Raw genomic sequence first — 24123 nt, 5'->3', positions numbered from 1 at the left:
CTACAACGTAGCTGTAGCCAAGATAATCCTGATGCTAGAAAACGTCACACTAGCAGCCTGCCTCGTGTTGCGAGCAAAATCAGCTAGGTCAGGTAAAGACGAGTGAAACCGATGTTTGTCGTTGCAGTACATTTTATTCAACAAACATAATGAGCTCGTTTTACATCTAAGCCACAAGTCAACATTAAGAGTTGGCAAAATAAACTTCACTGATGGCATAACTCTATCCAAGAGTTTAAGAAGAGTGGCAGCACCGGAAGACCACAATGGAGAACAATAAAAAAAGGAAGAAGTTAAAACACTTGGACGTAATAGCTTCATCCAAAAACATTCGGAACCATTTCGACAAAATACCAACTTTCTGAGAAGCAGAGGAAGCAAAATTACGTATATGCTTCTCAAAAGTCAATATCTTGTCAAAATGTTACACCTACGATCTCAAAAGTCACTGACTTTTAAACCTGTACCATGTTAATATAAATCAGGATACAAAGGCAAAGGTGTTCTGGATCGACTATCATACTTTGAGTTTTAGAGTTTCTTCTTCTTCTTCTTCTTCTTCTTCTTCTTCTTCTTTTACTTCAAGACCATTTAAGCACAGCAACTCTTGATATGTCATATCCGCTTCACCCCTGACCACTGTACACAATTAATTCCACGACTTTGTTGATGCAACTTATTTTTTTCGTCTAATCAAAACATATGTGGATGACAAATGCCCAAGAGCAAGAGCTTTTATAGACGATGACTAATTCTCCGGGACCCGAGGCTGAACAATATTTACATGTTGGTATGAACCACGTAATCTATATTTGTTCTGGCGTAAGGGGCTCTCTTGCATGTAGAGTTTATGAATTCCTCACTGCAAACCTTCTATGTCTCAGTTACTTTATGCCGAGCGAATAGGTGGCATATCAATAGCCTTCAAATGAGGCGTTCGGAAATGAAAGCGAATACAACCCACCAGGTTTTGACACCTGCAAACTGATCCTTCGCTGATAACGTAACTGAGTTTGCTTCCACTTCGTTCTGACATGAAATTCATACATATTCAGATCGTCCACATAAGGCGTCCGGGGACAGCGAGGAAATGCTTGCTGTTGCAACATGCAATTCGTTGATTGCTGGTGAACTGTTCGTCGCAAATCACTTTGTTTGTTTACTTTTCACCCTGGCTATAAACTTTGATCTTGGCACCGTGACAATATATTATAAAGATACGGTTAAATCATTTTTCCTCACTAGATTTCGCGCATATCTTAATTTGTTTCATTTGCCTCCTCCCCAAAGTGTGAGGTCATCGAAGGCAAACAAGATGTTACTCAACGCCTTTTGTTTAATTCGGATGTCGACGCAAGTGTGTATCGAAAATGACGTCATAGCCGAAACACGGCGAATGACGTCAGATTCTACGTACCGTATTTTTAGGTCACGCCTAAATTTATTTTTGTTTGGATTTTCCCTGAGAAAATCCTTGGCTTAGGATTGAGAAATTCTCTCTCTCTCTCTCTCTCTCTCTCTCTCTCTCTCTCTCTCTCTCTCTCTCTCTCTCTCTCTCTCTCTCTCATGGAAAATTTTGCATGGCGTTTCTCATAAGAGCTTCGAATGATAAATAACACAAAAGGCATTACAGGATTTCAAAATGACTCTTCGTAATCGGAAGTAACACGTATAAAGTATAATTGTTAATAGCGTTCTCTCTCTCTCTCTCTCTCTCTCTCTCTCTCTCTCTCTCTCTCTCTCTCAGGTAACACTATGCTGAAGTTCTAAGCTCGAAAACAGAAGGACCATGAGGGAAAACAAGAAAACTCCAAATGACATCTAGTCGAATTCGACCAGAATTTCCAGGAAGCGCGTGTGTTTGTGTACAAGGGCGTTTAGTGTCGGGTAATTTGCCTTTTAGAGTGAGAGAGGGGCCGAATTTCTCGAGGAATCCCATCATGAATGCTAATGCTCTCGGTGCAAATCGGACACATTGCGGTTTTGGACGACGAGTTTGGGTTAGATCTCCGGACAGTATATAATACGTTTATATCAGTGTTTCATTTCGTGAAGTTAATTTCACACACACGAATATACGTATGTATACATGAATGCATACTGCAGTAAGCTGTTTTCTATCATATTCATCGTCAAGACGTTGATTTGTTGCACGTCGACCCCTCAACACACATTGCACTCACCTATGATTCTTAAGAAAGAAGAAAGTAAGAATTACCGCGAGTACCTGTCATAACGAATTCTTCCAATTTTTGAAAATTTGGAATACTTACCTATTTCATTTTCGTATGAATCCCTTCTACATTCACATGACATTAGTTCCTTCTCCGTTCCTCATTTTATTCCATAAGGAAATATCACTACACGATGTAAGAAAACAGTCGTACAAGAACATTCAGGCAGTAACAAATTAATAACTCTCCCAAACACAGGGTCAGAGAAGATTCGTGTTTGTTATTCGATCTCCTCTCCCTCCTCCTACCTCCCTCCGTCCCTCTCGTCTTCACTATGTCAACCTTCATAAGAGGGCCCCTAATTGTCATGGAACCCCTTTGCTAATAGACGATAATGTCGTCGCCATACAATGTCTTGTTCGTGTACCCAGAGAGTCTCTCGTCTCTTGCCCGCTCTCCCATTCATTTATGCAAGAAGCTCAACCGTGCGGAACTAACGTACACAGCGCTTACTTACATTGCAATGTACACCAGCTGGGGAACCAGTGAGCCTTTATTTTATGCATGGTTTCTATTCACTGCAAATAAATCAGAAAAACAAGAAACCAGATTATCGACCGAGAGAAATAAAATGACAGAGAATCTGCCATCAGACATGACTGCGAGTCTGATGATCGTAGTCGATTCAGCGGTTGTGGTCGCGTTTCGTCAGACCAGTTATGAGAGACATCTGCATATCGCGCGTGCGATAAATCTCTGATGTCGTATAAGGACGCCGTCTCGCGATATCGCACTTGATCAATGTACTTTTGCGAGTTACATGGGGAGATTTCGGTGTCGCTGTCAACTTAAATTTAGTGGATCTCCATTCGGGCTGGAAAACCCAGCCTGACTCACGCGCAGATGTTTTGCATTTTTCTTTTTTTATTAAATTTGGTCACTTGAATCTCAGTGCAGACCAATGTTCTCTTTCGTTATCTTTTCGTTATCAAAGAACAGGGAGCCATGACATTTATTTATATGATTTAATTAAAGAGAAAAAAATAAAAATCGACTCAAGAAATAATGGCGTATCCTTTAGTGCTCATTACAACATTTATTCATGTTTCCTTAAAAAGAAAAATAATGACCTTTAAAAAACAAACTCCCTTTAATGTCTTAAAATAGCCAAACTCTCAGGTTTTTCTGACTTTTTTTTTGTGGCAAGACGGAATCGGTTGCTCCGAATGTCGAGATAATTGCCCTTCAAACACGCTCGCGTGCTTCTTGATAATTATGATTGCTTGTTGCTTTAATTAAAAGGCACTGATGCGCAGTGTTGTCATCAACCTGAGTTTGTGGTCTCTCGGCAGGTTTTTTTCTTTTTTACTTTTTGCTTGTTATCATCGATTAGGAAGCTGGATAATATAAAAAATGTACGGTATATTTTGATCAGATCTCTGAAGTTGAAAAGTCTTCGGAGATAACTAGAAAGGGGGAGGACAGCTCGCTGTCGTCAGGCGTGTCTTCGCACACGTTAGTACGTATGTGCACGACGGAGCCACATCTTTAAAAGCGCATTTAGGGCGTGTCCTCAGATTCGGATCTTTACGAGATCTTTTTAACCCAGCCGTTAGCTTCTCCCAGGCAAGCCCTCTGGATACCTCTCCTATCCAAGTATCAATATCCCGACTCCATCCTTGCCCCGAGGATTACCTGTCCTCCCTAAACACCCCTCCCCCGCTCAATCATCTGCCTACCCCGTCCTCCCGTACCCCCTCAATCCCCTTCACTTCATGTCACTCATTCTAGACTAAGGAGGAGGCGAGGCTCTGTTTTGGGACACTAAAAAGGAAGGTATATTGTCATCAACGCCCCAAGCCTGAATGAAGTGGCTTTTTAAGGAGAGGCTCGCCCCGGGAATGCTTGGGATCTCTTGATTCACTTTGAAATCCAGACGAAGAAGAAAACGCGTCGTGACTTTTGAAAGGTTGGGACGATCAGTCAGGCACCTCCGTTAGTTCCTCGTTGGACGAGTCGGTAGAGTTCTCGGCCAGGTCTCCTCACCTCCGATAGATTGATTACTCTGAAACATGATATGGCTGGTTCTCGTTGCTAGGTAACCAATTGGTTCTTAGCCACGTAAAATAAGTCTAAGATTCTGGAGAGCTGTTAATCAGCTCAGTGGTCTGGTTAAACTAAGAACCAATTACTCATTGGGGTCTCGGAAGATTCTGGTTCGAGAACCAATCTCACTGGGGGGAAAATATAAAAACTAACTTCCCAAAAACCAAAATATGACTTAAAGTTTAAGCCAGGAATTACTTTTAATAAAAATATCGTTTGATTTAAAAAGATTTTTCACTATTGGATATGAACACAATACAAGAGGTTTTGGCCTCTTGGAAAAAAAGCATTTCCTTAACTTAAACAAGACCAATGGAAATCTACTCTATAATATCCCCGTTGAACTCAGGTGACTCTCCAGAAAACTTGAAAACATTGAAAAGGAAATTATAAAATGTCAATGGTCAGTTACATTTCATAATGTATGTCTGAAGGAACAACCACGTGACTCACCTCCCGCCCCCCCCTCTCTCAGTATGCTTGTAAACATGTTTGTGTATATATATGTATGTATATATACATACATATATATATACACACACACACATATATATATTATATATATATACACACATATATAAATATATGTATATATACTGTACATGTACGTATATATATGTACATATACGTATATATAGCCTATATATGTGTATTTATATATATATACTATATATATGTGTATATATCTTGAGAGAGAGAGAGAGAGAGAGAGAGAGAGAGAGAGAGAGAGAGAGAGAGCTGGATAGATGAACGAAGTTCTTAAAAATAAGGACCTTAATGTCTAGGATGAGCATTTGCACTTACTAGATAGACTTATAGATAGACAGACTTAATACTGAGTGGTGGTGGTGGTGGTTGGTTTGGACGCGGCGGGGAAAATGGATTGCCTTTATACAGACACGTCGTTAATGAGCTTCTGTGCACGAGTGTGAAGCGTCTAATTCTATAGATGTTGTCTGTACAAGGGATTCACATATGACTCAGGAGTCATTGTGTGTGAATTAGCTTTTTTTCGGCTAAAAAAAAAATGGGCACGCGCAGAAATCAAACGTGTAAGATTACTGAACAAATTCGTAGCAAGTAAAAGACCATTCGCTTCCAGAGATTATCCGCGTCCTTGTTTCAGATTATGATTCCATAATCTAGCCGAGTAGAGTATGCAATTAACCAGTTACCCGTTATTAGTGGCACTGTATACCTATTCCTCAAATGCATCAAAATATTAACGAAAATATATAATACAATAAACCTCAACAGTCAAATCAATTATGCCTACAAGAGTTTGTCGATTTGAGAATATAAAGTTTTAGGAAGGATTATAGCAGGCGTTACAAATGACACCTTGAGAGTAATTACGGGAGTTTCATACCTAGATGAGATAATGATGAAAGGAAGACAGAGATAGACATGTCCTTCGGACAATCCCTGAAGAAAAAAAATGTACTTGATATCGTCAGCTCCAGCGGGCACCAGAAGAGTTTAAGACCCAGACCTACTTGGATGAGGACTGTGAGAAAAGTACGTAAGTATACCTTAGTTTAACCAGACCACTGAGCTGATTAACAGCTCTGGTAGGGCTGGCCCGAAGGATTAGATTTAATTTAAGTGGCTAAGAACCAATTGGTTACCTAGCAACGGGACCTACAGCTTATTGTGGAATCCGAACCACATTATAGCGAGAAATGAATTTCTATCACCAGAAATAAATTCCTCTTATTCTTCACTGGCTGGTCGGAGATTCGAACTCGCGGCCAGCAATGCTAGCTGAGAACGGAACCACCCTCCCAACGAGGAACTTGGACTGTGAGAAAGTGAGTGGCGGAATTTCAGAGAAGTCCTTGGTGTCACATGGAGCTGAAGGCGTAGATGATGATGAAATTAGGCTAATTACAATCACAGTCAAGATTTCTTTACATATGAACAATCGTAAGAGACTAGTAACAATTATACCAATAACTATAACAATAATGATGATGACATCCACAGTAACATATAATAATAATAATAATAATAATAATAATAATAATAATATAATAATAATATTTGTCGGTCTAGAAAAAATGGAGGTAAAATGGGTGAGGGAGACGTCTTCCTACTCCCAAGACAACCGTAGAAGCAGTTTTAGTTTTTATATGATATTTATGAAAGTTTATAGCTTGTGAAATAAATACCCGCTATTTGCATAAGCATTTGGATAGACGCTATCTAAATCGCCCTACTCAGGAGAACTCTCTGGGATGATAAGAATTTTTATTGTCTTTGAGTAGAAATATTCTCTCTCTCTCTCTCTCTCTCTCTCTCTCTCTCTCTCTCTCTCTCTCTCTCTCTCTCTCTCTCAGTGCCACTGATTACACCCAAGGTGGATTAGACAACAATGGTTTCCACATCCTGCGGAATTGAGCCAAATCGAACGACCCGAGAGGGCGTCATTTCACAAAATAGTAGAAAACTATAATGACCTTACTAATCTATCTAGAAACAGAAATTGTACTGCATCCGGCACAGGCGCAAATGCTGTCAAATTTCATACTTCTACAAAATCCTGGAGTGGTTAGTTTCAAATTTACCGACCAACCCATTAGAACAGCAAACCTTTGCCCTGTAATTTCCACTACAATCACAGAACCGGTGTCGGGTGTCGAACCTATACTGAAACTGTTTCCCTCGTTGCATTTCAACCATTACTACCTAAACTGTAAAGAAGAAATATGCCTGACACAAATTGAGCCAAGATACGATGTTACTGGTCATTCAACGACCCCAAATACGGTGAGCAATTCTAACTCGATCTGGCGCCATCACTTGATCACCTCGTAGCCAGCGCATTAGTTTAGGTCTGACGTCACTGCGTCCAATAACTGTCATAAACACAGGCAGAACTTAGCGAGGCAAGGTAAGCTTTCTCTTTTGTTTGTCTGTCAAGTTTGCTCGAAACTCGTGCTAAACGGCCATAATATTATATACTGTGAATATATATATATATATATATATATATATATATATATATATATATATATATATATATATATATATATATATACATTGTATCTCTATAACAGCGCAAACCCTGGATGTTCTCCGTCAGCGTTCTTAAATAGCTGTAACATGATTGTTGTACAGTTAGGCTTTAAAAAATGTTGTCCAGTTACACGTACAGATAGCATCGTGTTAAACTGAGGTAAACTGCCAAATTTTAGTACAGAAGTCTTTATCTCGTATACTAAGTGTTTCCTGTTTCCTATGAGCCTGAAGGTCAATCTTACAACTAAAACGCACAAGTTTATGTTCGGAATGCATAAATTACATCACGTCATAACTTCCGTAGCCACTTGATATGGGAAGGAAATCCTAGTATAATATAAAGCAAGTAAAGTTCATAAAGCACAATCGAATATTTCGGAAAATATGTTTAATTCTCTCAGATTATGAAATCAGTTCCTGAATTCTAAAAAAATAAAACCTTTCGCAACAAAACCGAATGGAATCTAAAAACACTACTGGTTGGTGCCATAAAGTTTTGTAAGATTGCATCATGAAATTTGGGCTAGAAATCAAGCATTGGATAACTTTCTAAACTGTGATTGTTGAAGATCAATCATCAGTAGCCAATTACAAGAATGTAATGTGGTTTCAAAATTGTTCATTTTATTTGAAAAAAGGTAAAGAAAACTTCTGACAGTCAAACAACTTTTGAGAAGGTCGTACACATGGGGAAGAGCATCGTGCACATTGTTCATCTAGATAAAATGTCTAAAAAAGCAAACTAACTTAATATGGCCATAGGAAGAACTCGCAAAAACTATCGTATATGAACGAAATTTATCGTACATATGGCAACGCTGGTTTAAGTAATATTACAGAAGAGACACAAATATACAAACTATTACAAAACGCTCCTCATAATAATCTTCTGACATCATTCACCAGCAACCAAATGTTTATTTAATGATGTGGCATCGATATACAAAAAGTTGCAGTTTAATCTTACACTAATCTTATCTAGCCTATTTGTTGTTGAATTAACCTCGCAACGCTGTGGTGTTTTTCTCCGCAGCTTTGCTAGGCTAGGTGTACAAAGCCTAGACGTAGCCTACATGTGGCGAACTTTTTAAGGCTTACCCTTTGAGTCTGTTGTTCCCCAATCCTGTTTCGTTCAGCTGAATTGAATTTTCATGGTTTCAAGTCTGATAGTGTAGGCTAGATGCTAACTCCTACTTGTTACAAATGAAACTTTGTATCCCATGTAAGTTCACTTTCACACTCCACATATGTAAACAAAACACTGCTGAAAAGTTTGCACGAAGTGAGTGTTGTGTTGCTCACTCAGTAGACGAACTTCTTCTTTATTCGTGTCAAAAGAGCTTATATAGCCATTTTTCAGTCTCCAAGAAACAAAGTCAAATCGTATGCCATTCTTAATAATTTCTTAATCACATACCAAAATCCGTATCATATGATGCCTGTAAAGATGCCAGTTAATTTAAATTAACTGCTACCGAGGTAGTAGTGAGCGGTACCTCTGGAAAATGCTACCGGACTGAGTGCCAATGGCTTGGGATTTTCAAGCACCACCCAAGTGTGGCCGAGTCTCTCTCTCTCTCTCTCTAACCTGGGTGATCAAACGTGCCCTATGGATTCTTATGTTTGGCTGGGATGATGATCTCAGGTGACCGCCATTTTTTTTTCTTTGGTGCATAGTCGCACACCCCTTGTATCTTGCCACATACTTCGCCCCACCCTTGCCCTTCTCTCTCTCTCTCTCTCCCTCTGTGTGTGTGTGTGTGTGTGTGTGTAGCTCAAATGTGTACTTTGTGTTATGGATTGAGTTTTCATCGCTTTACTAAGGCAATCCAAAACTTCATGCTGCGTTCTCCCATTACGGCAATCAGTGCTCTGCGGTTCCCTTTTGTGTATATGGAATATTGTTTTAATTCTAATGATAATATGCGCCATAGTAGTTCAGCCTATATATACAGTATATATATATATATATATATATATATATATATATATATATATATATATATATATATATATATATAGTATATATATATATATATATATATATATATATATATATATTTTATGTCGTTCAGTCATTGTGCCAAATTCACTTGATTCAATGAGGGGGATAGGATAGAGTGAGGGTTCGATTACAAATCGATTTAAACCCCTAAGGGTACCCCGGAAGGAAGATAAGGTTTGGAAGGGGGTAAAAAGAGGGGTGAAATGAAAGTATAAGGGGAAGGATAAAAGAATGGGACAGACCCATTTGTCATTTTCACTTGATTTCTGTCGGACGATTTCAAGGAAGGTTAGGGATGACGGGGAGGAGGGGGGGGGTGGCAGATAATCCCAGTAACCCTGGCCTTGACATGCTTTTCCAACTGAGTTGTATGCAGACGCATTATTATTATTATTATTATTATTATTATTATTATTCAAAAAAGGGACCATCCATAAGGAGCAAATCCAAAACGAGCATATACAGTACATAGTAGGATGCCTTAACGAGAACAAGGCGGGTCGTAACGTGTTGAAAGGAATAGAGGCTTGGTAATGACTCTAGACTCAGAGATGAATGTATAAGTAATATAAAATAAAGATAAAAAGACTATTTCATCAATGTTCATAAGAGGGCGTTTCATGTTTCATGTTTCATGTTTCGTGTGATGTAATTTACCGTTGATAAAACATCCTGCATACAAGTTTTATCAAGTTTTTATTACTCCCACCTATTCTGAGAACAGATGGAGAAAAAAGTACCTATGATCAGTTAACAAAAACAGACACGTAACAAGACCTCGAGACCGCAGACACGCGCGTAGACAAACGGAGATTTCCATCTTATAAAAGAATTAACAACCAGGAAACACCAAGTACTTACGTTGACCACAGAATCGTTTGTGTTCCCCGTCATCCCACCCCAACCCCACACCACCCAAACGCAAACACACACACACACTCGCACATATGCATACACACAGAGCTCGCCTTCCCTGGCGAAGTACCTCAACGAACGTCCCCCGTTCCTAAACAGGAAACGACCTTCTACCTCTTTATTATAGAAAAGGAGACGAAATTCCTCGAATACCGGCCTCTCTCCTTATAGACTCCCAGAGGCCGTTCGAAATGTTTTAACGGTAAACACTGGCGGGTACAACCACGGTCAGGGGATTAACTGCTGGATATTGCAAGGACGAATGTTACATTATGAAACTGGGAGTGTTTGCTGGATTCGTAGCTCGGTTAGTCCTTTGTAGTTGAAGCAAGATCCCGAATCTGAAATTTCACCTCTCTCTCTCTCTCTCTCTCTCTCTCTCTCTCACACACACACACACACACACACACACACACACACACACACCCACACACACAATATGTACAGGTGATCTACATATACAGTACAGTAAAATGGCTTTAAAATATTAATTATATGTCTGTGAATGAGAATGTTAGCGTAAGGTAACTTATAAAGTTCATTGTAATTGGAATATTCAACATAAAGGTGTTTCCTCTAGTGGGTGGCTTAAGGGGAAAAAGCCGCAGTTACACCCGCCCTCCGCGCCCACATTCGTACTTTAACTGCTGAATCGTGGATTAACCCCTTGTGCAGAAAACGTCCATAATATGAGCAGCTTCTTGCACCTTCACAGTGGGCTTATTAACAGCTTGTTGAACCCCACACACATACTGCATCACTTACCTCTGCCCTGTGGGCACTCCTCGTTTCCTGGATATTAAGTTCGAGCCTTTCCAGTCACTATTTCACGCCGTCTATGCATTGCTTTCTAGGTCTTCCTCTTCTTTCTGACTCTTCCTAATTACACAATCTTTTCGCAAGCCTACAGTCGACCATTCTTTTCACACGATCAATCCATCACAGATCCCTACGATCCGATCTGTTCGTTCACCTACGCCAACCTCTTTACCACTTCTATATCTACTCATTTCTTACCTTTCCAATTCTTTTCATTCCGTGTATATTGCACAAACAGCCAATCTCAGCATTTTCAGCTCTCTCTTTCTTTGCATTTAATATCAGCACTTCTCTTCCACGAAGGAGTTGGCTCAACACTTCACTTCATACATTCCCACCTTGCCTTCCATTGACATTGTAAGTCTCATCCCAGCCTTCTGTACTCTCCTCTTATCTTCCTTGCTTTACCTGTCTGTTGAGTAACTTGCCTCTTCCTTCATCCAGCCGTCATTTATAACCATTAAAATTCACTGCATCATCTTGCTGGTTGCCATTTACCCTCATAACATCTTATAGGTTATGGTTTTTTTTCCAGAGCCTTGTATGTGTTTTCCATTTGCCTTCAAACTTCTCACACAACTTTTTCATAAAAAAATACTTGCTCACTACAACGTTGCCATGTCTACGCCAAGGCTCTTCTTCACCTACCAATAATTTTGTCCTCCGTCCAACTTTCTCAGTCAGAATCCTACCATACACCTTCCTTGGTCTACTAAGTAACTTCAAGCTTCCATAGTTCTGACAGTCCCCTCTATTACCTTTATCTTTAAATAGAAACAAGAAACAATTACCACTCTCACGCATTCCTCTAAAACCTCACTGTCACTGGGACATATCTGGATCATGGTCAATTGCTTGGTAACTCTTCCCCACTGTATCGCAGCAGTTCACTCGTAATCCCATCAGTCCTTAGTGTCTTTTCCTTCTACATCCCCTCAGCTGTGTTCCTCATTTCATTAACAGTCACTCCCACAAGCATTCACAAAATTACGCTGACCCTTTTCACTCTTGTGTCATTCATCTCTACTTCTCTTCCATCTTTTTCATTCAATAAATCATCAAATTACCTGCGTTTACATCCTATAGCAACAACACTCCCTGGGAACTTTATAACTCAATCCTTAAGTTTTTCATGCTCCACATCTATTCCTTCCTCATCTGTGTCTTAGCCCTTGCCATTTTCGTCCATTCTCTCTTTATATGCACCTCTCGCTTCCTTAACATCATCCTTGTCTCTCTGGCTTAAGCTTCTTTGTATATTAATTTTTCTCAATCTCATAATGATCAGATATACCTCCAGCCTCTTCTCGCCTTTACATACATCAAATTGCTCTTCCATTAATATCTGTTGCCATATAATCTAGCTCTTCTTCACCATTTCCACTTTCCCAAATATATTCATAAATGTAGAATCTGCTGGTCACTTTTACCAGACACATATGTAATTCTAATAGCCACAATGCCCTCTTAACTTCTCGAATTCTTCGCGCTTTTTTAGCTATGCTTGTAACTACGAAGCCGTAAGATCCTAACACAAGAAATTGAAGAGACTGTGATGGCCGGTGTTACGGCTTCGTAGTTACAAGCATATCCAAAAAAGCGCGAAGAATTCGAGAATTTAAGAGGACATTGTGGCTGTTAGAATTACATATTCATAAATATTTTGCCTCCGAAGCTCCATATTGCCAAGAAAGACCCGTGCTGGCATAAGGCTTAAACTAGAAGAAGAAAACAGTTTAGTTTTCAGTCGCCCTAGGAATACATAAACCGTACATGAGATTCCCTGGCAAGTTAGATAATGACAAAAGGAGAACATATTTTGATTTCAGCATTTCTCTTCCTACTCAGTTGTTATCCCAATTTTGGTCTGTGATATTTTCAGGATAATAAACGCCACGTTCCTTTTCGCGTGTCTTGCGATCGTTTTTGCCGAGAACGATTTAAATCAAACGCCTCACCATCGATAATGCATTTCGCGTAAACACTGGTTTGCGACTTAATAAAAGGCTTTGCCCGTGCTGCAGATTACGAGTTTGAAGCGCGTAATGTTATTGCTGTGCCGCAATCGATAATCTCTCTGCGTTCCGAGTCAGAGAACGTCCTGGGGGTGAATAAGTATCGGGGAGGTAAAGAAAGTCATTTGGCGATATTCGAGATATCGTCTTGAAATTTGTCGACGCTATTTCCTCTCAAATTTTACAAAATCTCTCTCTCTCTCTCTCTCTCTCTCTCTCTCTCTCTCTCTCTCTCTCTCTCTCTCTCTCTTAGAATGATTGATTTCCGTACAAATGATTCGATATAACTCACTGGACAGATGAACACAAACTCAATCATCGTTCATTTCAAACTAGATTAGAAGATTTTTTCTTAAATATAAATTTAGTAAAATAAATACATTGACACTGTCGTCAATTTAGCTGGAATTGACCGTCAATGTTGCCGTTGTTATTCCTATAATTACCACTGTCACCGATGCAGCTGCTGACAGGTATTTTCTCTGAATTCTCATAACATTGTTCTTGATTGAATTGGAATTCTTTTTTCACGCACTTTTTCCATAACTGCTACAGTCTTGTATTTTTTCTGAGGTAGGTCAATTTCTTTCTTAGGGTTAAATCTCTCTTTCTCTCTCCCCTCTCTCTTTCAGGGACCTGGTTGTATGAGGCTGTTAGGCTGCACATCTACTTGTCCTATACATTAAACATATATATATATATATATATATATATATATATATATATATATATATATATATATATATATATATACATATACACACACACACATATATATATATATATATATATATATATATATATATATATATATATACATATATATATATATATATATATATATATATATATATATATATATATATATATATATTATATATATATATATATACTTTTTATCATCAAAGGGGTTATCCCATATCCCCCACGTTTACTGCAACCTAATATAGTTTATCAAAGGACTAATGAATTCAGCGCAGATAAGTGCTTGACCAAACTCTGCAATGAGTATTGAAATCTACTCGCACAGATGACGTATCGATTGGCTCTCTAGAGAGAGAGAGAAAGAGAGACAACCACCTACAAAAAGAAAAGGAGATTGGATAAATATTTATGCAGCATTCGTTCCGCTCCTCAACGTCTCAGCCATATATGGCCATATAAGGGGCAGAAACCTTCGTTTGAAATTCATCCCAACGCATCTTAAGTCTAGATCTAAACGAAGAAAGTAAGAGAAGCTCTGTCTGCATTGAAAGCCTTCAAAAGCCCTTTCACGAGTGCGATTTATGTGTGCGAAATCACAAATGAAGAAGAAGAAAAACGATCAGCAGTGGAATCTGTCATTTACGGGTCTCATTTACATTGCAGATGAAACCCTCTTATCTCTGCAGATCTGGACTTTTATCGAACAGCACTACTTAATGGTCCAGTACTTTATATGGGACCAAGGTATTCCACAAGACTCAGATTGTATTTCAGTAAGGAGAACAATAAGGATGAAAGAATGCAGTTTGGGTGGAAGTTAAATCCCTCGGGGAGATGCTCTAAAGGTATCCTTCTAGGCTGCCACTCGGGGGAACGAGCCTCGCCTTGAATAACACGCAAAATTGTGACAGGTCTAGGTAGGCTAAGTCAGCAAGAAATTCACGGCTATGCAACTGTCTCCTCTCCTTATTTGACAGCCAAATCAGTGTAAATATTACCCGAATGTTAATATCCTAAAGTCAATATGGCAGTACAAACGGAAGGCCTCTCTGCCTTTCCCAAATCTTTGATTGAGAGGCATTAATTACTTCATTAGGCCAAGGCTATCTATCAAGCCTCGCTTTTACTTTCGAGTGGCGCTAAGTATGCTCGCGGCGCTTTCATTACCTTTCTGGCTGAGGACTGGCCATGCTTTCACTTCTCGTCGTCTGTTCTTCATGTTATTCTTCTCGGATCGTTATAAACATCGTACGTTTGAGACAGTTTTTTTTCTGTTTTTATCGTTAAATGTCACTGGTTTAAAACTTGAGGAAATTGAAAATGAGAGTAAGCATTGGCATAGTCACCGTATAGGTTACGGCGATAGAACGTAATACATTATTCTTACTCTCTTTAATAATAATAATAATAATAATAATAATAATAATAATAATAATAATAATAATAATAATAATAATAATAATAATTTTTACTCCAGTTCGACCTCCCGGTAAGTACTCCGCAAAAGATACCGTTGCGTTCCTACATTATTTTAAACGGCTTGAGATGAGATTAATACAAATTCCACTTTAATTCGACTTATCAGGGTCTGGGGAAAAAATCCAGTTTTACGATGCAATTAGATTTGCGCTTAATATCAGCGAAGTGAGCCGTAAGCTTCGATTCCCAATAAAAAGTTAGATTACGGCCAGAGAGAAGCTCATCTCAGCACCAATAAACCAGCTTGGTGGTGCCGTCTTGGGAGTGCTGGTGTCATAAAAACTCATTGTCATCTCTTCTAAAAGGCATTGCCCGATTGTAAAAGGAGGCCCACGTGAAACTAAACCAGTTTTACTTGTGATATTCTCAATTTAAAAGACCGACACGGAGAAATTGACAATGGACAAAGTGGCGCCTTAACGCTGGCGGTACAAAGTTGTTGAAAACCTCTTTAACAACTTATTAAACGTGTGCTGTCCGTTACCACTGCGATTTGCTGCTGTTGCTTTCGCATGGCCCCTTTCATGCGATCTGGGGAGTGAATTACGAGCGTGAACTGACGAGCAAGGCCATTAAAAGAGCTCCAAGTGATGCCTGAAATCAGACTTAATTCCTCTTGAAGAACTCATTAACGTCAAGATTATATTCGAATGACCAACCGCCTGTCCTCGCGCGAGTAACGCCTGTGGACGGAGACAGAATTAGCTCAGGAACGACATTTATTTCGGCAACGTACGATTAGCTCGATATTTCTTTTGATACAAAGCAGAATGATAGCGATACTTCGGTTTTTTGTAACAGCAGTTTATCTTTTCTATATTGTGCTTAAATATATATATATATATATATATATATATATATATATATATATATGTTATATATATATATAGATGCATGTATGTATGATGTATATATATATATAGATGCATGTATATATATATATATATATATATATATATATATATATATATATATATATATATATATATAGAGAGAGAGAGAGAGAGAGAGAGAGAGAGAGAGAGAGTACATAAAATGGTGCCAATGTTTATGACGTTGTTATGTGTATATATGTATACTTCGAGAAGCCAGTTTTCCTCCACCGAAAAAATCAGGGTATCCGAGACACTTGACTAGCTTCTCCTAATTTAGCGATGATGATCACTGGCTGTCACCGAGATCGCAGATTTATAGGCCTTATGACTTTCTTGTTTACGTGTGAAGGTCAGTGGATGCGGGTTGTATTTATACCAACCTTTTTTTTAATTTATTTTTTTGTTCACATGGCAGTCAGAATGTCTTTCTCCTCCTTATGAATCTTGACATAGCACCTCAGAATAAAGCAACATGGAAAGAAGTTAGCAAGTCCCTTCCTATATCCCATAGAATGAACATAGACTACTCAGTGCCAGCAGATGAAGTCGTCGCCTTTGATGTTAGCATACAGTTTCCATCGATTATGAAACTTGCAATCATCGTCATCTGTAGGTCATTATTTCTATCCGATTTAAGTCCGAATAAACTTCATGAACTTTGGCATGAGCGAGAAGTTATGACAATATCTGTCTCTCTCTCTCTCCCTCTCTCTCTCTCTCTCTCTCTCTCTCTCTCTCTCTCAGATTCCTTCGTGATAGTTTGGCAAAGAACGAAGGATCCAGTTCTGATGCTGTGAGGACTCGTTTCCCAAGTGGTTTAAGTGGCCATCTTGGACATCTTCAGATTGTATCTCCATCCCGGTACAAATTATCTACACGAAAGATTGCAGGTTTCGTCGTGAATTTTACAGTGCTTGATGATACTGATGATGACGGTCGTAGCAAAAAAACATTCGATCTTAAAATGGTAATGATATGTAAATACCATGACTGTTGGTGAACATTTGAGTTTTGTGATCAAAGTTACTTGTATATATATATATATTATAATATATATATATATATATATATATATATATATATATATATATATATATATATATATATATATATATATATATATATATATATATATATATATATATATATATGTAGATATATATATATGTATATTAACTTTATCACTTACACAATTGTTCCGTGCATTAATACAATTACTAACAGGACCTCACTGAAACTGGATGGTATCTAATGGAGATATTTATTCAAGAAAAGTTACAATTAAGCTTTCCAGGATACTTGACAATGTGGACTGTTAGTCCTGGAAAGCTTGTAACTTTTCTTGAATAAATATTTCCCCTAGATACCATTCAGTTTCAATGAGGTCCTATTAATAATTATGTATGTATGCATGTATATATGTATATATATATATATATATATATATATATATATATATATATATATATATATATATAAGGGTGTGTGCAAGTGTTAAGATGTTAAGAAAATGTAGTAAATGTATGAGTTTACAGATCAGCACACTAGCACAATTATGGTGTAGGCCTATGGCTTCTACAAAGAAACAGTTTACATTCAAGAAGCTTCCTCTAAAAAGAGTCATTTAGCATTGTCTATTTGATTTTCATATCGATAACCTCAGTTACCACCTGGAAAATTCGATGATTTTATCCTGGTATATAGCTTAATCATATTTGTTCATTTCTCTTTGTTCATAAAAGAATTCCATGGTAGATAATAATGGTTCTTTTATGAAAAATATTGGATTGTTAATTCACTTAGAAATATCCTATCCCAACACACGCATTCGTTCTCAGAACGTAAAAAACTAAAAGCCTCAGTATTTTTTTTCTTCTGATTTTCCTTGTGAATTGTTGATCAACTTAAAAGGGCTGAGAGTCGCTGAATATTATAATATTTTTCGCTTGTTTTTCTCTTCGGCAAATTGCATGTCAAGCCAACTTTCACCGCCGAGAGTTTATTATTTTCTTTTGAGGTCGAGTGCCTCCTCCTCCATTGAGCAGTTGGCTGTGAGAGGTAGATTTTATATTCTCTTTTTGTAATTCTACTGAAGGACTGCTCTTTGTACTCCGAAGGATGCTGCAGGGTGTCTGCTGCTCCCTCCTCACTTTCTCCCTAGTTGTGGCGTTCCAGGTCTCTTGTCGAACCCAAGACTGCGTCCCATTGCGTCCTGGCAAGGTTTGATATGAAGTCCTCATTTCCGATTATTCTTTTATAACTGGAACCATAGACATTACATCAACAACCTGTTTCGTGACCCCGGAGGCGAACGAAATTTGAGGAAACAGCAAAACATATCGTGTTGCTATAAGAAACCCGCTTGAATTCACTGCAGACAACGCCTTCTTATGCCAAGATTAGCCTCAGGCTTTTAGACCGTTGTTATTCGTCGGTATGTGGACAACATAAGTTCGTTGTTGAGATCAAAAGAATACACTTGTTATTACCTTTATCCTAAACATCAATTGTTGAATTTCCCTCTGAACCCCAACGAAATGATGCAAAAGTTTTTTTTTTATGTACAGGTTTGTAAAGGCAATACTACCACTCGTTGGTAGAAAACAAACATTTACGAAACCTAAAAAAAAATACTCTCATTCGCACCTGTTGTACAATAACTTCGTCTCGACACCTGTAGCCCGTGCTTTTGTCAGCTGTCATCTATAAATATGAGTAGAATTGTCAGAATCAAGTCAAGTGGTCGATTGTATGAACGTTCAGGGAAAATCAATTAGGGCCGATAGTTTCTTAGCAAATTCACCAACGACGCCATACCAACATCAACTTGAGACTTTTCTCAATTTTTTTGTTTTTCCTGTTGAAGATTTTTTTCACCTTAGAACTATGATAGAGTTTTTTCTACGTCATTGTTAAACCTTATCATTCATAACGAGAGTTCGAAAGAATAGCGTGATTTAGCTCTTATTGCTATGTATAAAAGTATTTGTTTTACGACAGGATTTGTCATTGTGTTCATTGCATTTCGATATCCCCAGACATTTCTCCGTGATTATGATTTTTGCCCTCTTTTTTTTTTTTGTCTTCGGTGCTTTAATCAGATAAAGATAGTAGGTTCGCTGTAATTGGTAGGCGTTATATATATATATATATATATATATATATATATATATATATATATATATATATATATATATATATTTATATATATATATATATATATATATATATATATATATATATATATATATATATACATATATAATATATAAATATATATATATATATATATGTATAACTGAATCACGAAAATATGGAACGTGCTGAATATATAAATAAAGGCAATTCCATGAAGGAAAGTGAAACATCGGAGTGGTGTACTAGGGCCTAGCACCGCTCCGTTGTTTCACTTTCCTTCGTGGCATTGCCTTTATATATATATATATATATATATATATATATATATACAGTATATATATATATATATATATATATATATATATATATATATATATATATATATATAAAAAAGTGAGGGTCAGCTGAGGTGAGAGGGTGGAGTATTATAGGAAGAGCAAGGGAGAGTTGGTTGGCTGGCTTTGGAGTTTTAGGGCGGGGAGGGGGTTCTCGTCAGGGAAGGAAGGGTATTACTCTGCCGTCCCGGTGGTATGGGACGGATCGTCGAAGTCGTATACCTCGTCCTCCGGGGTATTATTGGGGTGGAGCCGTCGAAGAGACAACGGATATGGAGATGAATAACCCGAGGCTGGCAGCTGATTCACCTTCACCTTATATGGCCTCCTTGTGCCCTGCTGAGGTCCCTCCCTCCCTCCCCAACAAGCCCCTGGTTTCACTGCATCATCTTCTTCTTCTTCCAGAATCCCTCCGCAAGGAAGGGTGGTCGTCGGAGCAGGTGACCTTTCCTGTCGGATTTACCTGTTCAGTTGCAGTCATTATTATTCAGGTGGATTATGGGTTTCTTAAAAACCGCTTCTTTGATAAATCAGTCGGTGTCTGAGCGTTTCCTCTTCGAATATATTTTAGCGAGCTTATTCACTTTGCTTTTACGCATCTTTTGCTGAAGCGTGCTGGTATCGGTTTTCGTATGTAAATCCCCCACAGCAGCAACTGGATGAAAATATTAAAACATCCAATAACAAAATGAGTAAAGACTTGAGGGAAAAAATACAGTTAAATCAGTATGCCAAGACTTACTTATTTACTTGTCAATTTCACTTCTACTTCTGATGGATCTCTTCAATTACTTAATAAAAAATAAGTAAATGTCTGAGATCGGTCAATGATATGTTTGGAAAGTTATACCCCAGCGTGTTCCATTACAGTAAATTGAGCGGAAAGATATTTAGTAACCAATCTTAAAAAACATCTGGGTTCGTTTAGGCTGAAATTCTATCCACCAGGGTTTTCAGGGACGTCCTAGGCCTCTGGACACGTTCGCCCTTTCCATCGTGGATAATGTTCCCTCGTGGGATTTCCTTTGCGAGGAGGCAAAGAAAAGAAGCTTTCAGTTGAAGATGAGCCTTAATACTAAAGCTTTATACGGAAAACTCGTGAGAGAAACAACGCTCAATTAAAACATGTAACTTGTGCAGTGTGTAATAAAACTCCACAATGCAGCTTCATTACAGCAATGATGATGATCATGTTCTAAATGTTAGTCTTGTTTATTTATGATTCCTTGTCAGATATTTGACTTATTCTCTATTTTGCAAAGCTAACTTATACCATAACGATTTGAAATGGCAACAAAGTCTCTGGTGTTTTCTCAATTAGAGGAATAGTTATTACCTTCCGATAAAACACTCGTTAGGGCCATAGCCTTGGAAAGAAGGCGAGATTCATCATTTTGTCATTCATGTTTTCCAAGTTAGTTTTTATGGGTACGTAAAGTCCGTGTTTAGCCTTAACGTCTTGTCCTTCTCATGTGTGGAAAAAAATATACTTTATTTTCTTATTTTATTTGGACACTCATAGAAATAATGGTGTTTATCCATGTGCCGTGATTAATGATTTTAAACCCGACTATATATCTAATGATTGATGAACTCAAAACCAAACTATAGCAAAATGACCTTAAGTTTGGCCGTCACGAAGCTGAACGAATCGAAACACCAACCCAACTGATATACATAAAATGCTCTTGATATGGACATAAACAAAGCTTGATTGCCTTAGCCACTCATTCATTCCTATAAGGTTCACCCTTATTAGTCTGTGACCCAAATTTTCAGTAGGCCTATAAATAGGCAGTCGTCGCTAAGGGCGGTCGTGTGGGCGCTTATGGTGCCAACGCCTATGAAACGACTTCCCGGCCTTCTTCTTCTTCTTCTTCTTATTCTGTCGAAATATGTGAAAGCTGGAGAGGTTGAGACTACAGGTTTCTTACGTTTGTTGCGAATTTCTACTTTTGTTCTCTAACCTTGGTAGAGGGGTATCGCAAACTCTATTACAAAGAAGGTAAAATAAGCAGTACTTCGTTCTAAAGATTACATCTCTACCGTAACCAACTCCACAACTCTCTCTCTCTCTCTCTCTCTCTCTCTCTCTCTCTCTCTCTCTCTCTCTCTCTCTCTCTCTCTCTCTCAACTCTTTGTTTACAGGATGCATAAACTCAGACGAGTGTGGAGGATAACGATGGAGATAAAAGTCAAGCAAAATAAGCTATGAACGATGCTGTTTATTGTAAATGATGATACTGAAATCATTTTAGTGATCCCAGTTATTAAGTTGGTTCACGATTTCAGACTAGAGTGTATTTTGTGCATTGAAGTTTCATTTTTTTTATTCGTGCAAAAGCTTATTTAGACGTATATTTTAAATTCTGTGTACGTCTTTGAAGTTTTACATACCTTATTATTGACTGACATTCCCTACAAAGAGTAAAGCATTTCCAAAAAAAAGGTCTTTAGGGAAATAAAGAAATTCTAGAAATATAACGTCTATATTCCTCGTTTCATTGCGGCAAAACAATATTCGTGTTTTTCTTTTGCATGTCTCTTCATAAATTGGATTTTGGATCGCTTGTGCATGTATTCACGCACATGTGTGTGAATAAATCTGCCCGTAAACTATCTCTGTTTAAGAAGGCTAGTCGTTTTCTGAAAGGCTTCATAGACGCACTCTCTTTCTCTTAGGAAGTTCTACGTACATTTGGACTTGCCAGTCTTGGTCTCCTCATTTATGTATGTATTTGTGTATGTTTATATATACTGTATATATATACAGTATATATATGTATATGTATCACACACTACCACAGGTGAAAAATAAGAGATGGGGTGTAGGTCCTGACCGGTTTCGACTTTATTTCCAAGCCATTGACGAAGGACTGATACAGAGTATAAGAAGTCACAAATATATACACTACAGGAACAGTACTGACGAACATACACAACCATTAGAGAATACTTATCCACCCACCGGCCGGTGTCGAGGTAGGATATGTATTCTCTAACGGTTGTGTATGTTCGTCAGTGCTGTCCCTGTAGTATACATATTTATGACTTCTTATACTCTGTATCAGTCCTTCGTCAATGGCTTGGAAATAAAGTCGAAACCGGTCAGGACCTACACCCCGTCTCTTATTTTTCACCTGTGGTAAGGTGTGATAAATGAATCATGTACAAAAGTGATAGTAATCATATATATATATATATATAGTCTCAGTATATATATATATATATATATATATATATATATATATATATATATATATGTGTGTGTGTGTGTGTGTGTATACATATATATTTATATATATACATATATATATATATATATATATATATATATATATATATATATATACTGTATATATATTATTACATATATATGTGTGTATATATAGGAAGTTAACATAAGTGGTTAATTATTATGGCTAATTTTGGTTTGCAGACCTGTTAATTTCATGCGCATGCATATTCAATCACCAATTGCCTTTTTTTTTCTCTCTCTCAGAGGGGTGACTCCAAAATGTTAACCTTGCTGTTCCTAGCATGTATTTTTGGAATGGAATTCCTAGCCCTCATGACCTTCTCTTTTCTGGCTACAACCCACCATAGTCAAATAACCACCAGAGATATAATTCACTCCTTAAATCAGCATGCAATAATGAACTTTCCAGGATACAGGAGCCGAGATGCTCACCCACACCTTGTGTGTGTGTGTGTGTGTGTGTTTGTGTGTATGCACCACATACACGTAATTAAAATATAGTAAATGTAGCGTCAACATTTAAGATGCTGAATAGGCATTGAGACTTCCTAAAAACGAAGAGAGAAAAAATGCTAGGAAACTTACGAGTCTCTCATGAAGTGCTTCTTCTCGCGGGGAAAACTTACAGAATACGTGACGTGTTTCTACGAAATCTGAAGGCGCGAGAAATTGCTCAGGTAACAAGTTTTACGAGTGAAGTGAGCCTGGGAGGGGGAATGGAACCTTGATCCCCAGCGGCCCTGATACCCTCCAGTTTGTCTCACTCTTATTCCTGGAATGTGTCGAAGAAGCCTGAATTACGTCAGTTGAGGTTTGCTTGTTGGCTCATGAGTCATTTTTATTTGCAGAGCTTGTGTGTGTGTGTGTGTGTGCATAGAGTGGGAGATCATATTTAAAATTTTTCCTCCTCTATATCAAATACCGTGCCTTTACCACCCTCCCCAATTTTCTTAAAAGCAGTGTAATATGCGCCTTCACCATAAAAATAAATACAATCAGAACCACCAACAAACCGATAACGTCCAACAAACAAAGAGCCCTATCCTGTCTTTCCAGAACTGCGTTGAGAACGATGCCATTAACGAAAGTTGTAAACAAAACGACGTCCTCCTCAGAGGCAGGGTCTTGCGGTCGGACTTGAGAAATTGTATCGCTTCTCAGAGCCACGTGGTGGAAAGGTATGCCGTGGGTGTGGAAGTCTTCGCTCTCCCAGTCCCTCGCATATTATTACCCCTCTGTCCTTTAAGGAGTGAGCAAGAGACTCGAGGCACGCAGGA

General features: G+C 38.1%; 1 protein-coding gene across 13 annotated transcripts in view; it reads left to right on the top strand.

The window, feature by feature from the left end:
- LOC136846484 (CAP-Gly domain-containing linker protein 1-like) overlaps positions 1–24123 on the top strand; it is a 228030-nt gene that overhangs the window by 103195 nt on the left and 100712 nt on the right. The window contains exon 1 of one of the 13 annotated variants that reach the window (XM_067117312.1): positions 24006–24123. This exon is cut by the window's right edge and continues 106 nt beyond it. The exons of 11 other annotated variants lie outside the window; for them this stretch is intronic. The gene's annotated coding sequence lies outside the window, so the exon portion shown is untranslated. Of the gene's footprint in view, positions 1–24005 lie in introns of those variants that run through there. One more of the 13 variants, XM_067117310.1, reaches the window with a different exon arrangement.

The sequence above is a fragment of the Macrobrachium rosenbergii genome, chromosome 15 (genome assembly GCF_040412425.1).
Source record: "Macrobrachium rosenbergii isolate ZJJX-2024 chromosome 15, ASM4041242v1, whole genome shotgun sequence".
Lineage (NCBI taxonomy): Eukaryota > Metazoa > Arthropoda > Malacostraca > Decapoda > Palaemonidae > Macrobrachium > Macrobrachium rosenbergii.
The sequence above is the reverse complement of the archived record's forward strand: the minus strand, read 5'-3'. Positions and strand labels throughout refer to the sequence as shown.